This window comes from Aedes albopictus, chromosome 3 (assembly GCF_035046485.1).
Source record: "Aedes albopictus strain Foshan chromosome 3, AalbF5, whole genome shotgun sequence".
NCBI classification, from domain to species: domain Eukaryota; kingdom Metazoa; phylum Arthropoda; class Insecta; order Diptera; family Culicidae; genus Aedes; species Aedes albopictus.
This window is the reverse complement of record NC_085138.1, coordinates 109,790,786-109,808,217: the sequence shown is the minus strand read 5'-3', so window position 1 is coordinate 109,808,217 and position 17,432 is coordinate 109,790,786. Positions and strand designations below refer to the sequence as shown.

Below are 17,432 nucleotides of genomic sequence, written 5' to 3'. Positions count from 1 at the left end.
GAGAAAAACGTTTCCAGGAAGGTGCGAAGAAATTTAATTGCTATGTTGTTGTTCTCAAGAAACGTGAAAGGTCTACCAGAAGCTCAACGCCTGCCGTACGGCTACGTGCTGCGCTCCAAAATAAGGGGGTTTGTTAACGTAGGAGCTTGAGATGGTTGAAAGGTGGAAGTAGCACTTCGATGAACACCTGAACGGAACGAAGAACGTTAGCAGTTAGCACAGGCACGGGAATCAAGGCAACGAATGTAACGACTACGTCAGTGCAGCAGAGGACTACTACTACTTGGAAAGTGGACAGGAGGGAAAGGAAAGGGTAAACCAGTCGAAATGATAATACCTATTATGTAGCAATTGCCATTAGCTACCATGCGTCTCCGTGACATACAGAGGAGAACACTTGGAGGTACGTGGTCAGTGACCAGGTCACGCATGCAAAGTAAGTGTTAGTGTACACTAACAATCAATGCATCATAATCAAAGAAGTTTGTATACGATTAGAAAAATTTCTTATTATGTTTATGTTTATTTATGTATTTTCAGAATAAAACAGTAGGTATTGAATTCAAGCTAGCTATTACAATTGGTACCACTTTCCCCAACCTTACTGGCACAGAGCAGCAACACTCAGTCAGCACATCGCATACCGTAGAGGTCGTTCAGAGGGTAAAATGGAAAACGCGCGGTAGATGTGGTAGGGTGTGGTGCCAGCCAGCAGTACAACAGTACCCGTAGTGGAGACATCCGAGAGGGGAGCAATATTCTATTTTGCTCCTCCAGCGAAGTGTGCGAGAAAAGTGGAACGCCACAGTCACATTCCAGCCAGCCAGCCAGCAGATCCCGATGGGGGGCGGTGCACTGAAAGGGATGAATTTCACCATTTCATTTCACTGTTTTCACCAAGGTTTTCACTGTTTCGTCCTATTGTCTCTCCGTCCGGCTGCGATGTGAGTGACGACTCTGTGGATGTGTGTGCGGTGGTTGGAAATGTTCGGTGAAGGCTTTCAAATCTTATAAACAGCAGATGTTTAATTTATGGGGTATACTCATTCCCAACGGCTCTGTCTGAACGAAAATGGGTGAAGATGGTCCATTATAGGGGAGGTTGATGTTTCGCAGATTGAAACGAAACTTTGCTACGTGTCTGTGTCTGGGGAAGCATTCGGCAACAACGGAAGGAAGCCGTTTTTGCGGGTAGATTAACCCAATTTACGGTGACATCCTTGTTATCAGCGTTTGGGCAGTTTCTCCATCAGAGCGGTTTTTTTTTGTCCAGCAAATTTTGGGGCAGGGCATGGTAAATCTTAGATCAATTAGAAATGTAACACACATTGAACGCATGTGCTTTACAGGTTTGCTTGAGATCTACTAAATGCAATACTCATCGAGCATTTCGTGGGGAATACTACCAGGATTGAGAATGGTATATAGATTGGTAGTAGCTAATTATAAAATTCACAAGAATTTTACCAGACATTCTCAAAAATTGCATCACAGTGGATAACATATTGGCTACAAAAAGATGAGTCGAGTATTGGTCCTCACAAGTTCCTATATCATGCTTCCACGTGTCAGTCGATTACAGAGTCCGCAAGCTAAATGTAGTGTGCTTGGGGCAGCAGGAGCAAGGACGGTAGTTCAGGGGCTTGTAGACGACCCCTTCTTCGGCGAGTCAGCCGCGTAATTGCTAGGACTACTAAAAATAGGGCAGTGCATGAAATTCTCTCCTTCTCTTTCACACTTACAGAAACTTTGTGAACAACAAGGCCAAGAAACGTCAAAATCCCATACAAATTCAGAACAGTGCAGTGCCCTATTCAATGTGTCAGGCGACCCGTATCGAGGAATGAGTGGGTGAAAAAGATGCTTGGTCGTTAACGGAGTTTGTGGGGTACCTAAGCAAAACAAACCAACCCCCTTCCCCCCCTACTATTTATTGGAAGCTAGTCCACCATGGCCACGCAGGCCATAGCGAGGCTAGCTCCGTCGATGCCTGTTTCTAAATTACAATGAAAATAAAACGCTAGACACCTTCCATCAAACTAGACGGCTGCCGACTGATAACTCAATCAGCAACCGCCACACTCTTTATTCCATTCAGGTATATACAATTCAACATTCTTCTATAGCAATATACCTACGACATCTCTCAAACAATTCTACCTACCAACAATACTGCCGCCGTTCACGTACCTGAAGGTTCGACGCTACCCGAGCGTTCTACGCTACCTAACTTCCAACACTCCTCCTTAGCGTCGCAACCTTCGAAACACGATCACCTCCTCCTGGCTCGAAGCTCTTCCTCACTCCAACGCTTGGCAAGCGGCCCAACGCTTGCACCAGTTTCGAGCTCCGACCAGGTACATCTCCGAGCTCCACCTTCATGTTGTCTTCCGGATCACTCCTCCTGTCGCCAACCTCTTCGCCCAGGTGCGACCACCGAGCTGCATCTGATCCAACTCACAACGACCCTCGAGCTCCGTCCGGTGACCAGCCAGCAGTCATCCGGTTGACCCGTATCGCAAACATTCCCATGGATCCTGTCCTCCGTTGCAGCCAATCCATCCGCCCAAGGATCCCGTGCTGCGACTCCGCGACTTATGCGGCCGATCCTTCTCCCGGTCGATACGTGCTGTGGAACACGTTCCTGGGCCCAGAACCTATTGGAAGCTAGTCCACCATGGCCACGCAGGCCATAGCGAGGCCTCCGTCGATGCCTGTTTCTAAATTACAATGAAAATAAAACGCTAGACACCTTCCATCAAACTAGACGGCTGCCGACTGATAACTCAATCAGCAACCGCCACACTCTTTATTCCATTCAGGTATATACAATTCAACATTCTTCTATAGCAATATACCTACGACATCTCTCAAACAATTCTACCTACCAACAATACTGCCGCCGTTCACGTACCTGAAGGTTCGACGCTACCCGAGCGTTCTACGCTACCTAACTTCCAACACTATTTTGTCCCTTATCACGTTAATCGGGCTCTGGTGTGGCGGACCTTATCCATCATAGACTTTACGTCCTCGACGTCTAACATCACCAAGGACCTCAAGCATGCCCTGATGAGACTTCGAAAGTTTTTGACGGCAGCCAAGCACGACCATAAGAAACTCATGGAAACTGCAGCAGCAGCAGAACCCGCGAAGACAAAAGTTTATCGACACTTGAATCAAAAATTATGAAATGAAAATATTTGTTTAACCCTCCGTACCACGATAGCGTAGCGTACGTTCGTGACCACAACATCCTACTAGTGAAGAATTTGGAGCAAGTTTTCGTTTCGGTTTACGACAATTGTTTACGAGGTTTCATCAACTCTTCAAAATATTTCTCTGAAGAAATTGTGCAACGATTCCTCCAATATTTCCATTGTGGGTATGATGTGCATCTTTATTCGACTTTCGAGTTCTCTCAAGTTCAAATTTCTCAAAAAAATCAAATTTGTTTCTAGGAATTCCTTCGAATTTCGACTGTTGGTGATTATGTTGGGAGGTATGGTGTTCAGTCTTTGGAGAAATAACTCAAAAACGGATTCTTAAGCTTTCATCCGACGTTTCGATCGCTATATTGCGCCTTCTTCTGGGAATTAACTATGTTCCGTTTTATCGTAAGTATGAACCCACTGCATAGTCCACATTCGTCCCAGACGTAACGTATCGTCCGCCGCCGGTAGTGGTGTTCCTTTGGATGTACTATCCAAAAGATATCCGATATTAGCCGAAAGGGTAATAGCAATCTGCCCGAATTACTGGTACAATTTTGAAAGGCACCTGCTATATATTTTGAAAAGAGATTTCTAGATAAATCCCTAGATTATTTCGGGAAAACATCTTTTGAGAGGAATCCTAGAGGAAACTGCTAGTAAAAACTTTAGGGATCTCTGCAGGCATTCCTGGATATATTACTGCAGGAATTCTTGAAGAAACTCCCAAAAAATCCAGAAAAACCCTGTTGGGATTTCAAAGGACTCCTGCAAGTAAATCTTGAAAATTGTCAACATTGTCCTTTTAGGATGTTTCCAGTCGTTACTCATTTTAAGGGACGTTTTCTCAGGTTTTGCTAGGTATTCTCCTAGGAAAATTCCTCACTGACGATTCATTCAGGAACTACTAAGGCATTACTCAAAAAATGTTCGAAGTGATCTTATGAGAATTTTTCATGAGTATCCTTCTCAAATTCATACTGGTTTCAAAAATTCTTTCAAAACATTTGTATCGGGTTACAGTCTCCAAAAATATTTAGCAATACTTAAAGAAAGCCAAGAAAGTTCCATTCTGTTTATTTCAAAGCTTTTTTTAGTTTCTTTTAAAGTTTCTCCAGTTTTTTAAATATTTTTCCCATAAATAAGGACTGTTAAGTTTATAAAACGGACAACTTTACAAGGCTATAATAAGAAAATCCATAGTTCAAATGTAACCACCCTTCGTTGTCCAGTACATCATCTTTCATTATAGTAATGGTTTTTTAATCGAATAAAAATAGTTTTATTTCATAGAAAATCGGCCAGATGTTAAATGAGGTGAATTTTACGATTGCTGAAAAGTGAAAATGTATATAAAATTACTATTCACATATGGTATTCAATATCAGAAAAGTATGTGCCATGCTGCAGCAGCTTCAGTAATAAACATTCAGTTTAAACTCAATTGGAAAATTAGTTGTTTAAATATTAAAGTCTCAAGTAAGATTGTATGTAAAGCAAAAAGGGCATGAACATATTTAATAAACTTTTTTTTTATACATCCAGTCGAAAGTAGGAATAATGTGGTTTCAAATGCGGGAAACTGCTTCCTAATAGTATTGTTGGTTTGGTAACTGTGTGCCATTACAGGCAGAGTAATCAAAACAGTTTCGTTCTTTGAAGGTTCTTCCAAATAACCATGCAACCTAATGTTGGAACTATTCAGCTTTACCTTTAGTAGAATAGTACCAGATTCCTATACATTAAAAACTTCATGAAAATATGCATGTTTAGTTTGTGGAAAGTTATGTCGAATTTTGAAAAAAGGGTTTTTATTGATGTTTTACGAAAACCGCTTCAGTTACACAATAAAGAATATTTTGTTTATTGTTATATTTTTTCTACATTTGAGAATAGCTATAGAAAGTTATGCAAAAAACTGATAATGATTTTATTGAAAAATAAAAAAGATATCGCACAAGCAAGTTGCCCGTTTTATAAATTGAACAGCCCTTATACTACCTAGTTCTTGAGAAGTTTCTCCTGAGATTTTGTCTTGAAAATTCTTTTCAATAATCGCCCAATGGATCTTTAGGAAAGGCTTTTGGAAAAAAAAACAAAGTTTTGTCGAAATGTCTTCAAACTCACTTTCAGAAAGCATGAGTTGCGTTGATTTACGAATCAAAAGTGTATTCTTTATCCAGCACTCAACTAGTCAATCCCAGTTTTATGGATTTAATGCATTTCTTCAATAACGCGAAGAAAGAAAAGGTACGCTCTCGCGAATTTATTTCCAGTATCGCGCGGATTTGGCGCGAATTCAAATTTGGCTCGCGCGGATTTGTCAAGACTAAGAACCCACAAAACATCAGTTCATCAATGCCTGCCTTTCGTGCATGGTGGCCTCACAATTGGATCTCCATCGTCGATGTAATCAAAAAGCCGATAGCGACAGAAATTCGGAGGCGAAAGTAAAGGTGGGACGGCCACACTCTACGCAGGGGCGGAATTCCTAGAAGAACTTCTGCACAAATTCTTGGCGCAATCCTAGAAGGATTTCTGAGAGACACCCCTAGAAGAATTCTTAGAGAAATCCTTAAACAAATCCCTAAAGAAATCCCTGAAGAAATCCCTGAAGGAGTTTTTGAAGCAATACCTGGAGAAATCTGTGTACGAATTCTTGGAGAAATTTTTGAGTGCACCCCCAGAGGAATTCTGAGAGAAATACTTGGATAAATTTCTGAAGAAATTACTTAAGGAACTTCTGGACAAATTCCTGGTGGAATCCCTGGAGGAATTCCTGGATGACACCCTAGAGAAATGCTTGGAGGAATTATTAGTGATATCCCCAAAAGCGTTCTTGGAGGAATCCCTGGAGGAATTTCTGGAGGAATCCCTGATGAACTTTCTGAAGAAATCCCTTGAGAGATTCTAGGAGGAATCCTTGCTGGAATTTCCGGAGGAATTTATAGATGAATCCTAGGGGCAATCCCTGTATATATCTCTGAAGAATTCGGTTGAAGAATTCGTGGAGAAATTCCTAGAGGAATTTTGGAAGAAAAGCCTGGAGGAATATCTGGACGAACTCCTGGGGGAATCGCTGGAAGAATTCTTAGAGAAATCACTAGAGGATATCCTGGAGGAATCTCTGAAGTAATTCCTAGAGGAAATCCTAGAGGAATGCCTGAAAGAACTTCTGCACAAATTCCAGGCGCAATCCTAGGAGGAATTACGAGAGAAACCCCTGAAGGAATCTTAGAGAAATCCCTAAATATATTCCTGGAGAAATCCCTGGAGAAGTTTCTGAAGCAACACCTGAAGAAACCCCTGTATGAACGCAGTAGCTTAATTTCCCCAACATGGGAGGAAAAAATCCCTGTATGAATGCTTGGAGAAATTCCTGAAGGCAGCCCTAGGAGGAATTCTAAGAGAAATACCTGGATAAATTTCTGAAGAAATTACTTGAGAAAGTCCTAGAGTAATTTCTGGAGGAAACCTTGGAGGAATTTCTGGAGGAAGCCCTGGAGGAATCCCTGAAGAAATTCGCGGAAAAATCCCTAAAGGAATTCTTATTTGGGAGAACATCCTGATAACGTTGCTATCGTGACGTTGATCTACTGAGTTAAATCGTAGTACAGCCTAGGAACTGTTGTCCTTCTAACTTCAGCTAGATTGAGGAGGCAGGAGATGCGGCGCTGGCCATAAGGATATAAATCACAAGGCTGCACGAATTCACCCATTTATCTGATTTGTACCGAGAAATCCGTGAACAAAAGGCATCCTACAGGTGGTCCAAGGTGCCCCGGCCTTCAAGAAAGCCGCAGTGAACAAATCACAGTGCAGGTAATGCAGCTGAACCAGAACCACTGTGGGGCGGCTCAGCAACTGCTTTTTCAGGCGGTTTCTGGGTGGAGGACGGATATCGTCACGGATATGTCATCATAGCGGACCCATACCGAGTACCCGCCGGCAACGGCAATTGGGTCGCGCGCGGATGGGTCCAGAAAAATGGCGGCGTAATTGGACGACGAAACCTGATCATAACAATCAAAAACGATCAAATCTGACTATACATGTCAATGGTTGCTCCTCCGTGATTGATCTGAGCTGGTACCAATTGCACTGAGATCCAAATGAATAAGAGCTGGGGCACTCCACTTATTCTCAAAGTGCAATTTTAGCAGCTCTTTGGATCAATAACGGCGCCGGCCACGTCCTTATAGTCAGTTGGGAAGGGAAAGGAATGTTAGAGTGTGCTGGTTGTTGCTACCAAAGACCGAGATCACCTCTGCATCCCCACAACCAGAACGGACTGGGGTATTTGTTAGACGGAAAGGATGGGAGATCTGGGAATCACCGTTGGGTCGGTGATGCGATCCATGGATAGGGATTATTTATAGTGTTCGTAAGGTGATGGGTGAATAAGGTCCGTGAATAAGGTGAATAAGGTCAAGCGGCACAGCACGCATATCTTTTAGGCGCTATATACACTGTGCTGTGAGTGGAAGTTGGAAGGGAGGGAAACGACTTTTTTTCAATTCGTTTCTGGTTCTAGCGATGGCTATGAACATATGAATATACATGAGTTGTATATGTAGAGAAGAGACAGAGAAAGTGGATAGAAAGATACAAAGTAGGATGAAAGGGACGGGCCAGGGATTGAACCCATGACCTTCTGCATACGAATCAGAAGGGGTAGCCACTTAGACCACCAAGCCCGTCATGGACGACGAAACCTGCTCATGAGTGGAAAAACTCAAAATGAATGAATTGGGTTTTCCGTTGTGTTTTGGCCAAGTGTAGTTTTCATGCAATCGTTAAACAGCTAAGCAGTGTTCAAATGTTTTGTTTACGCTTATCAGAAGAGGTTTAATGAAGCTGAATTTTTGCCGGTTTCTTTGATATGACTCACAGCGCGATTATCAATAAATTCAACGATGCAGTTTGTTAAAGAAGGTTAATGTTGTTATTCTGTTTATTTGAAACCCAAACAAATTGACGTTAAGTTTTCCATACAATGTATGGAAAATAATAAAAAAAATATTTGATGGAATCCTTTACCGTACAACCAAATTGAAATAAGCTGATTTTCCGGCTGTTCCGGGAAATCTTCTTTCAGTGTATGATAACACTATTGTTCCTCTTGCAAATGCAGAAAGAAAACCTTCCGGATGTTTCCGGTTCCAAAAGTTGCAACACTTTGAAAAAATCATGGTAATTATATTATTATATGATATTATTTGCATATAAACACTGTTTGGCCCTCTCAACGTATTTTTGTTGGAAACTAGAATTCAACAGCTTTCAAGTAAAAAAAAAAAGAAGTTAAAAATCGGCCAACTGGTTCAAACGCTGTGATTTTTTGAAAAATTTTAGTTTTGAAAAATCTTGATTTTTACTGGATTCGATCCATGAACGTCGGGATCACCGGGCCCGTGTTTTATCCACACGGCTACCGACGCTTGAGAATACCATGTTGCTAAACATGAATAAAAGCCAAGCTGTGAGACGATTTTACGTCATAGCGTGACCTTTAAAATTCATCCGAATCATTATGAATTATTTAAAGGCCGTTTCATAAGTTTGGCCTTATGGAAATCTGAAGGTTATTTGGCTGAGTGTACGATTGGGGGTCGTCCATTAAGGGGTAGCCGCTCGCCGATATCCAATTATCCGGGTCCGTTTGAGCTATGAGAGCTCAGAAGAGGGTCAAGTGCCAGCCGCTCTCGGGGGGAAGAGCAACTGACGAAGTGCTGGGGCTGGGATCGAACCCATGACCATCCGCTTGTGATGCGAACGTGTAGCCACTACGCCACGGGCCCCGGCTATGGAATGGTTGTATTATTAAAAAAAATCTTGTTGAAATCGGTTAGATTGGTTGTTTCCCACTGCTAGATGAATTTATTGTTATAAAATTCATTGAAAACTATCAAATACTATGATGATTAACCTGGGCTTGTTAGGGGAATATCTGTAAGTAAAAAGAAAACCGCGTTAAGTACTGTCTTGTACTTCATCCGACTTGAAGACGACTTTACAGTTGAGGTCGAAATACGTATCTGTCAAAGGATGCAAATTCTTAGTGGAATTCAAAGGAACAGTACTTAACGCGATTTTCTTTTTACTTCAAGACTAACAATTGAAAAGGCCGCAACAATATTGCGTAAACAAACACGTTTCTGTCGACTTAGGGCCTTCTGGGATCCACCCACGCATTAACAGAAAGCTTGATGTTTGCGCTTTCTGTTAGTGGTGGTGAGGTGTGTGGGTGGAGCTCAAAAGGCCTCAAATCGACAGAAACATGTTTGTTTACAAAATGTTGATGCGGCCTTTTCAATTGTTGGTCTTGACTTATCAAATACGTTTCATTACTAATTTGGGTTGCGAAAATACGTCAAAATATTTTTGATCAGTTTTGATGTACTAGGTGATCCACTGCGCTGCGCCTGCCTATGGGCTAGGCGACGGATGCAGCGAGCGCGACTGACATATATGAGCGTCTTCAAAGACAGGTCAAAACATGTAAATTTACGTCTTCGAGGACACCTCCAAAAGAAAACTGGATTCCACCTTGTTTCTTCTGAGCGTCTAGCAATCGCTAAAATTGAATCGATAGATAAAATATATCAATGTAAAATATTTAACTGGATTTGAGCACTGGTCCGCCGATTGAGAGGCACGGAGTATACCTCTCGACTATGTCACCGAGTTGAGAGTAATACGATATATGTGAAACTGTTTTTACAAACCAGGTCAGACAGGTTGTTGACATCTTGTGCAACCAACTCGAACTTACAGGATAGATGTAAAATTGAGTCATATTTGCCATTCAGTCATGAAATGTTTAAGTACGTTGATGGTTTACGTCACATGAAAATTTCAGAATTTTTAAGTGTGTGGTGAAGACCACTCGGGAAGCTGGCTAACGATAAGCTTTTGTTATAACTTCGAACACAAGTTCCGGCAAGGCTCATTGTTAGCCTCTTAAGCAGCTTGAAAGCTGCTCAACATTCTACTCTGGATTTTATCAGAACTTTTAAGTTCATAGAAGTTCAGTTCAGTAGCATTGTGTTTCAATAAAGATTAAATGTCATTTTTCGGCAGAAAACAACTGTTAAAGCATACACGAATAGAATACAAATTTAAATTTATGCAATCGATTAATATAAGGTTTTAATTTAATTTATTAATTTTATTAATTTATAAGCAATTAATTAATTAATTAATAATTAATTAATATAAAAGTAAATTAATAAATGCCGCTGACCGGATTCGAACCGTGAGAGCCCTGCGCTCTACCTCAGTACTATAACTACGATTGAGTGAGCAGTCTGACTTAAATCGATTTTCAGTCGGCAACTATTTCTGCACTTGTACAGTAGTGAAGTTAGTTTGACTTTGTCGAGTGTCTTCAGCAGTGCAGCGGTAAGTCAGCAGGCTATCACGCAGGAGGATAAAATATAATGATCGGAAGCACACCAACACCAACAAGGTTGTGATTCTGAAAAATACATTTTTGTTTTTGCATGAATTTTGTCAAAGTTCTGTCAAAAGCTGCTCAGAAGGCTATTTGGCTACCTTCTTATGTGAACTTTTAAGTTCCAAACTTACTTTAAAATGAAGCTGCTTAGATGGGTAATGAGCAACCGAGGTTCCGAATTGACGTAAGGTTTGTCAGTAAGAATGTGCTATGTTTGTTGAGTGTCATCCTGTCTTCTACTTCGCCTGTAGGAGATGGTCCCCAGGACCTCTCTGTTCAGGTGTATGTTGAGCAAAACATACCCTGTCCTCCCATTGCTTAGACAGAAAAAAAAGAGCTGTATGTTCAGCTGGTAGTACCTAGGAACTGTTGTCCTTCTCACTTCAGCTAGATTAAGGAGGCACATCAGGTGCCACATGCGATAAATCCTAGATAATTTTGGGGGAACAACTTGCAGATCTATTATTGAAACAAGTTATGCCAGATAATCTTGTGTGACGGTTTTCTGACGAAACGTATTAGGCTGATTCGTAATAATAATAATAATGATTATAGCACAATAAATAGTAAGTTAGTATCCAGAAATTTGAACAGGAACTCTTCAGAAATTCCATCATAAATATCTTCGAAGAAAATTTATTGAGAATTCTGGAAGTTTGTCACTAGAGAAAACGTGTGACCTACACGGAGAGACGAAACTACCCAAAAGTGAGTTCTTTCCACCCAACTTCGGGGTTGCGTGCGTCAAGCCAATTTTGAGTTGATGGAATCGATGTTTTTGTTGGGTTGTTCCCGCTTGCTTCCATGTGAAAAAAATACCTAATTTTAAGTTTTTTCCACTCAACCGAAATGTTGACTAGGTTGTATTCACTCAAATTTGAGTACTGTGCTAGAAACTCAGTTTTGGCTTGACGCACGGAACTGCAAAAGTTGGGCTGTTTCTCTCTTCACTCTCTGACAACAACAGAAAGAGCGCATGAAAAGGGAGATGAAAAAGAACTCAAAATTGAGTTTAAAAGTACCTAATTTTGAGTTTTTCAGTTTCTCCGTGTAGGATGCATAGAAAAGATGGAAAGATAAATGGTAATTAAAATCGACAGTTATAAAAGTTTGTCTGATTTCTAAATGACCCGCGCTTTATTCGCGACCACGCCGGAAATTCCGTGTAATTATATTACTTGGTATTACGGATATTGTTGCTACTCAAACAGCCGCCACTCGGTTACGGGCAGCAGTGGTGGTGGATGGTGGTGCGTTGCGGCGCAGACTTGTGACAACCGCAACAAGGACGACGACATGGATGACGATGATGACGGCAAAGCATGCAAAGCGGAAAATAAATCTCTACCTTGATGGCGGTTGACTGCACAACAAAGCTTTCCAGTCAGTGGTACCTGTTCATTTCAGGATTTTTTTCCTGCTGACTCGACCAGGGATTTCACTCGGATACGGCGAAGGGATACCGCACCGGTCCTTTTCCTGGAGAGCCCCATAAGGTTCCATCGCCATCATCACGCGGGATGGATTCGTGTCGAGAGTGAGTGAAAAAGCTCTTGTGTGTACCTTTACCTCTACGTATGTGGCATCCGGTCCTCCTCGATCGTTGTTGCGAGCAAGCTAAATCCCACCGATATACACAGGTGTGCAGCGTAATTCAGCCAGCTAGAAAATTAAGGTTTTAGCGTTGATATGGGATAGGCAGACTTTTTTTTCCTCGTTCCCGTTGAGTGCCTTTGGTGGCATTTGCCATGCTAAGCTAAAATGTAGAACCGAGAAATCGATGCGTGCTGCATACCATTTCATAATTTTCGTGATGGGTTTTGTATGTTCACTTAGTACGGATAACATCTTTATAACGACAATACGGTGTGCTGATTTTAACTTTTTAGATTTATGGGGTATTTCCAAGAGTTCTAAAAACTATCTTAAGTAATATAGGGCAAGATGCCATTTTTCAGTCTATTATCCTTTTCAATGATGAATAACCAGAATGCTGCGTAACAACACTGCAAACATTCTGTATTTGTCGCGAATATCTCTAAAAAAAACTTTAGGTATTATTATTTTTTATTTATAAACAGTAATTAGAACCTAAAAATACTTTGGACCATAAATCTAACCCATTATTCAGAAATACGCAATTAGATACACATAAAAGATACTCACCAAAACTGCGCCTCGCACTATTTCGTCTATTCAGCTTCGCAGCTTACGCACTATCCTAAACGCTTCAACAAACAACACTATAAATCCTAGCACATTAAGTTCTACACTAAACAATTTGAATACGCATAACCTAATTCTAAATAGACTTTCGAATCTTCACACACTCCGCATCAGAATGCACTAGCAGCAACAGGAACCGATCTTCATCGAATTCACTTTCCTTCCCCCCGTCTCTCGCAGCTTCTTCCTCTCCTAGTTGTCGGCGATGTAATTATTTTCCTCTTGATTTTCCTCTTCACGAAAAGCGTTCCAATCACTTCGACACATTAGCACATTATGGTTGCTCTTCTTCCTCTCCGTTATATCGCGCGCCTATAAATTGAAACATCAGTCGAGCTAGAAATTGAATTTTCAGATTAGGCATAGCTTCCTGCCTGCGTACCCCAATCCAATCCAACACATCCAACGTCGCGTCGTCGTAACGGCCGGAATGGAAATATTTGGACGCACGCGTTCGGTTCGGTCAAATAAGTCGCTTCCAAGGCGAACGGCGCGGCGGCGTGGCGATTCGACTCATCACGTCCTTTGCATCTATCCCGACCGATCTAGGGGGACGTGGGGTGGTATGCGCCTTTTTTGAGGTGAAACGCGGACTGACTCATTATGTTTAGCCTTTGTCGTGCATTGGGGTCATTATGACCCAGAAATTCAAACTCTTATAGAATGATGTTTTTTTACCAACTCAAATGACCAATGTCTTATTTGAAAGATAATTTCGTCAAGAATGTGTTGATATGTTGAAACAATGGTTCCGGGAGCATTGGCCACCGGGAATTTACTACACCATGTCGGACATGTGGGATGGCACTACATTTGCCAGTAGTTGCGGGATATCTCGCGTTCTGAATGTAGTATCCCTCGATTACTATAATAATGGTACCAACCATGAAGTACCAAAAATGACTATTTTATAGCAATAGGCTTCTTGGATGTACGCTAACGGAAGTCGGTCTCTTTCACCATCCGACGGTTGGACCGATCAGTCGACCCGAAATTGGCTCCTAATACTAGTGTAACTAATTATAATAAATAAAGTGAATAGTTTAACTAATTGTGTCCGCGTGCAATTATTGCTTCTCCGAAGCCATAGCAACTTGGCGACGAGGTAAAACGGTAGTAGTGCGGTAGTGAATAGTCTCGCGTAGTGTATTGTGTTGCGCCGTCGGTAGAGCACGTGTTAGGAACCTAACCTCAAATGTCGAACAGTGACGAGGAAGGTGACAGTGCAAGTGGAACAACGTCGAAAGCAGTGAAGATGGAAGGAAATGCTGCAGCCGCCGCTCCAGTCATTAGAGCTGGCATGTTCGGTCAGATAGAGCCGTTTGTGGTCGGGGAGAATTTTGTGGAGTACATCAATCGTCTAGAGATGTTCTTCCTCGTGAATGATACTCCGGACGACAAGAAAGTCCCGGTGTTAATCACTGTTGCTGGTCCCAGTCTCTACACCGTCTCTGTGAGGCTGTGTGCACCAGAAGACTCCCGCAAGAAGTCCTACCAAGTCCTGGTAGATTTGCTGAAACAGCATCTCGCACCTACAACCAACGTGGTCGCCGAAAGATATAAATTTCGGAAGTGCGAGCAACATTCGTCCCAGTCCATCACCGATTTTATAATCAGCTTGAAAGCAACGTCGCAGTCCTGCAAATACGGAGATTTTCTACCGGACGCCCTCCGTGACCAGTTTGTTGCAGGGATTTATGACCAAAGTCTACGAAAACGGTTGCTCACGGAAGCTCAGCTGACGTTCGACAGTGCTTGCTCTCTTGCGAGAAGCTGGGAGGCAGCACTCAGTCAAAATCAGGAGATGTCAAATCCAGTGTCGTCGTCGTCGAGAATCGCAGCAGTCCAGCAGCATAGCAGAAAACAGCAACCCAAGCGAGGCAAACAGTTTAGTGACCACACGAAAACGTCATCGAACCAGAAGTCATGGAAGTCGTGTTTTCGCTGCAGTCGGCAGCATGACCCAGCCACGTGTCCTGCCCAAAGTTGGACGTGTTACGCGTGTGGCAAACAGGGTCACACATCGAAAGTTTGTCAGTCCAAGAAGTCGTCATCGAGTCAAAATCAGCATAAGAAGGCCAGAGGAACTAATCGAGTAGCGGAATTGTCAGAAGCATTGGAGGTCCTGCGACTGAATCTATTCGAGATCCCGAAAGCATCGGTACCAGTGTCAAGCGTCGACCATCGTACCGGTGAAAAGTCAAATGTCCGGAAAAATCGCCCTTCCGGCGATAAAGAGGCCCGTCCAAGCGCCTTGAACCGTCTAAACCAACCGGAATTCGTACCCCTGGTGTGCGAAGGTCAACGTCTCGAATTTGAAGCCGACTGTGGAGCCTGCCGAAGCGTCATCTCGGCGGAAACTTACCAGAATCGTTTTTCAAATTGTCCACTAGTTCCTACTTCTCAAGAGTATATTTCCGTTTCAGGTCAAACCATTCGTCCGAAAGGCAGCGTCACCCTCCACGTTGTCGCCCCATCGGGAGTATCCGGCCGGCTGAGCCTGATAGTGATTCCCACGGACCGCGAGATGAACCCGCTTCTGGGCCGTGATGGCTTGGATCTCATCTATCCGGAGTGGAGGAGGATCTTTTCCGAGAAGTCCGTAAGTAGCCTACAACCGTCATTTGAATCGGAGTTAAGGACGAAATTCCCTAAAATCGTGTCCGAAACCGCGAAGGATACAATTACCGGTTTTTCCGCGGAAATCGTTTTAAAACCCAACGCGACGCCGGTGTTTCATAAAGCGTATTCGGTACCCTATTTGCTTCGCGATAAAGTCGAAAGTGGACTAGAGAAGTTGGTCTCAGAAGGAATTCTGGTTCCAGTGAAAACTTCTCCATGGGCTAGTCCAATAGTGAGCGTCCCAAAGAAAGATGGCACAGTGCGCATTTGCCTCGATGGCAAAGCCACTCTCAATCGTTATGTTACCGCTGATCATTACCCTCTTCCAAGAGTGGATGATATTTTGGCCAAAGTAGCCAACTGGAAGGTCTTTTGCAAAATGGATCTTTCAGGTGCATATTTGCAGGTTTCGCTGTCAGAAACGTCTCGTTTGATTTGTACAATCAATACTCATCGCGGATTGTTCAGTTTCACCAGGATGCCATTCGGTATTACATCCGCCCCCGCGATATTTCAGTCGATCATCGACCAGATTTTAGATGATACACCAGGAATTGCTTACCTGGATGATATAATAGTAGGTGGATCGTCCATAGACGACTGCCGAAGGAACCTTTTCTAAGTGCTACAAAAGCTCAACGATCACAACGTCAAAATCAACCTGGCCAAATCACGGTTTTTCGAAAATAGTATAGACTATGTCGGCTTTACTATCACAAGCGATGGTATTCGCCCCAGCGAATTGAAAGTCAGGGCAATACTCAACGCCCCCGCACCCAGTAACGTTGCTCAATTGCAGTCTTACCTGGGTTTACTTAATTATTATCACCGATTTCTACCCAATCTGTCGATTGAATTACGTCCCCTATACGACTTGTTAACAAAAAATTGTCGTTTCGTTTGGACTTCAAATTGTCAAGATGCCTTCGAGAAAACCAAGTGTCTTCTCTTAGAGAACAACTTGCTTGAACCATTTGACCCTTTGAAGCCAATCATCTTAGCTGTCGATGCCAGTTCATATGGTGTCGGGGCCGTCCTTTCACATTTGATGAATAACGTAGAAAAACCTGTATGTTTTGCTTCCTCCACCCTCACACCTGCTCAGGCAAATTACGCCCAGGTGCACAAGGAAGCTTTGGCGGTCGTGTTTGGAATCGCCAAGTTCCACAAATACCTATACGGAGCTAAATTTACGTTGGTGACCGATAACACTGCTATAAAGGAGATATTCAATCCGTCTAAAGGTACCTCAGCTATCGCTGTGGCCAGATTACAGCGTTGGGCTCTACAGGTAGCAGGTTATCAATACGTCATCGAGCACCGTCCTGGTAAACTCATTAACCATGCCGATGCCTTATCCCGTTTACCATTACCCGAGAATAATGGCATTAAGCATGTCAGTCTCGGTATAAAATGTCTTGCAAATGCTCCTAGCATTGTGAACCTCGATCTTGTCCGTTCCCATCAGAAGTCAGATGAACTTCTATCAAAAATCTACAAATTCGTCCAACATGGTTGGCCGAACCAAGTAGAACCTTGTTTGAAACCGTATTCTACTCTTAAATCACATTTTGGAATAGATGATGGTGTGCTTTATTTCGATGACAGAGTTGTAATACCCGAAAGTTTGAAGTCTGCAGTCATTCGGCAACTTCATTCTAATCACGACGGAATCGTTAGGATGAAAATGTTGGGTCGTAGCTACGTTTGGTGGAAGCACTTGGACAAAGACCTCAACAATGTGGTCCAGCAATGCGTTGTTTGCCAACAACGACAGTCAGTCCCTCGTGAAAACGTAGATTCGTCCTGGTCAAAGTGTGAACGACCTCTTCAAAGGATTCACTTAGACCTGTTCCATTTTGAGAGTAATGTGGCCCTTATCATTGTCGATGCTTTTTCTAAGTATATTGACA

At 42.6% G+C, this 17,432-nt stretch overlaps 1 protein-coding gene across 1 annotated transcript in view; it reads right to left on the bottom strand.

Annotated features, from left to right (window-relative positions):
* The window catches only part of LOC109423438 (ankyrin-3), a 234,757-nt gene extending 221,672 nt beyond the window's left edge, over positions 1-13,085 (bottom strand). Inside the window, exon 1 of the mRNA XM_062858790.1 lies at positions 12,838-13,085. The gene's annotated coding sequence lies outside the window, so the exon portion shown is untranslated. The remainder of the gene's footprint in view (positions 1-12,837) is intronic.
* Between the last annotated feature and the right edge of the window lie 4,347 nt (positions 13,086-17,432).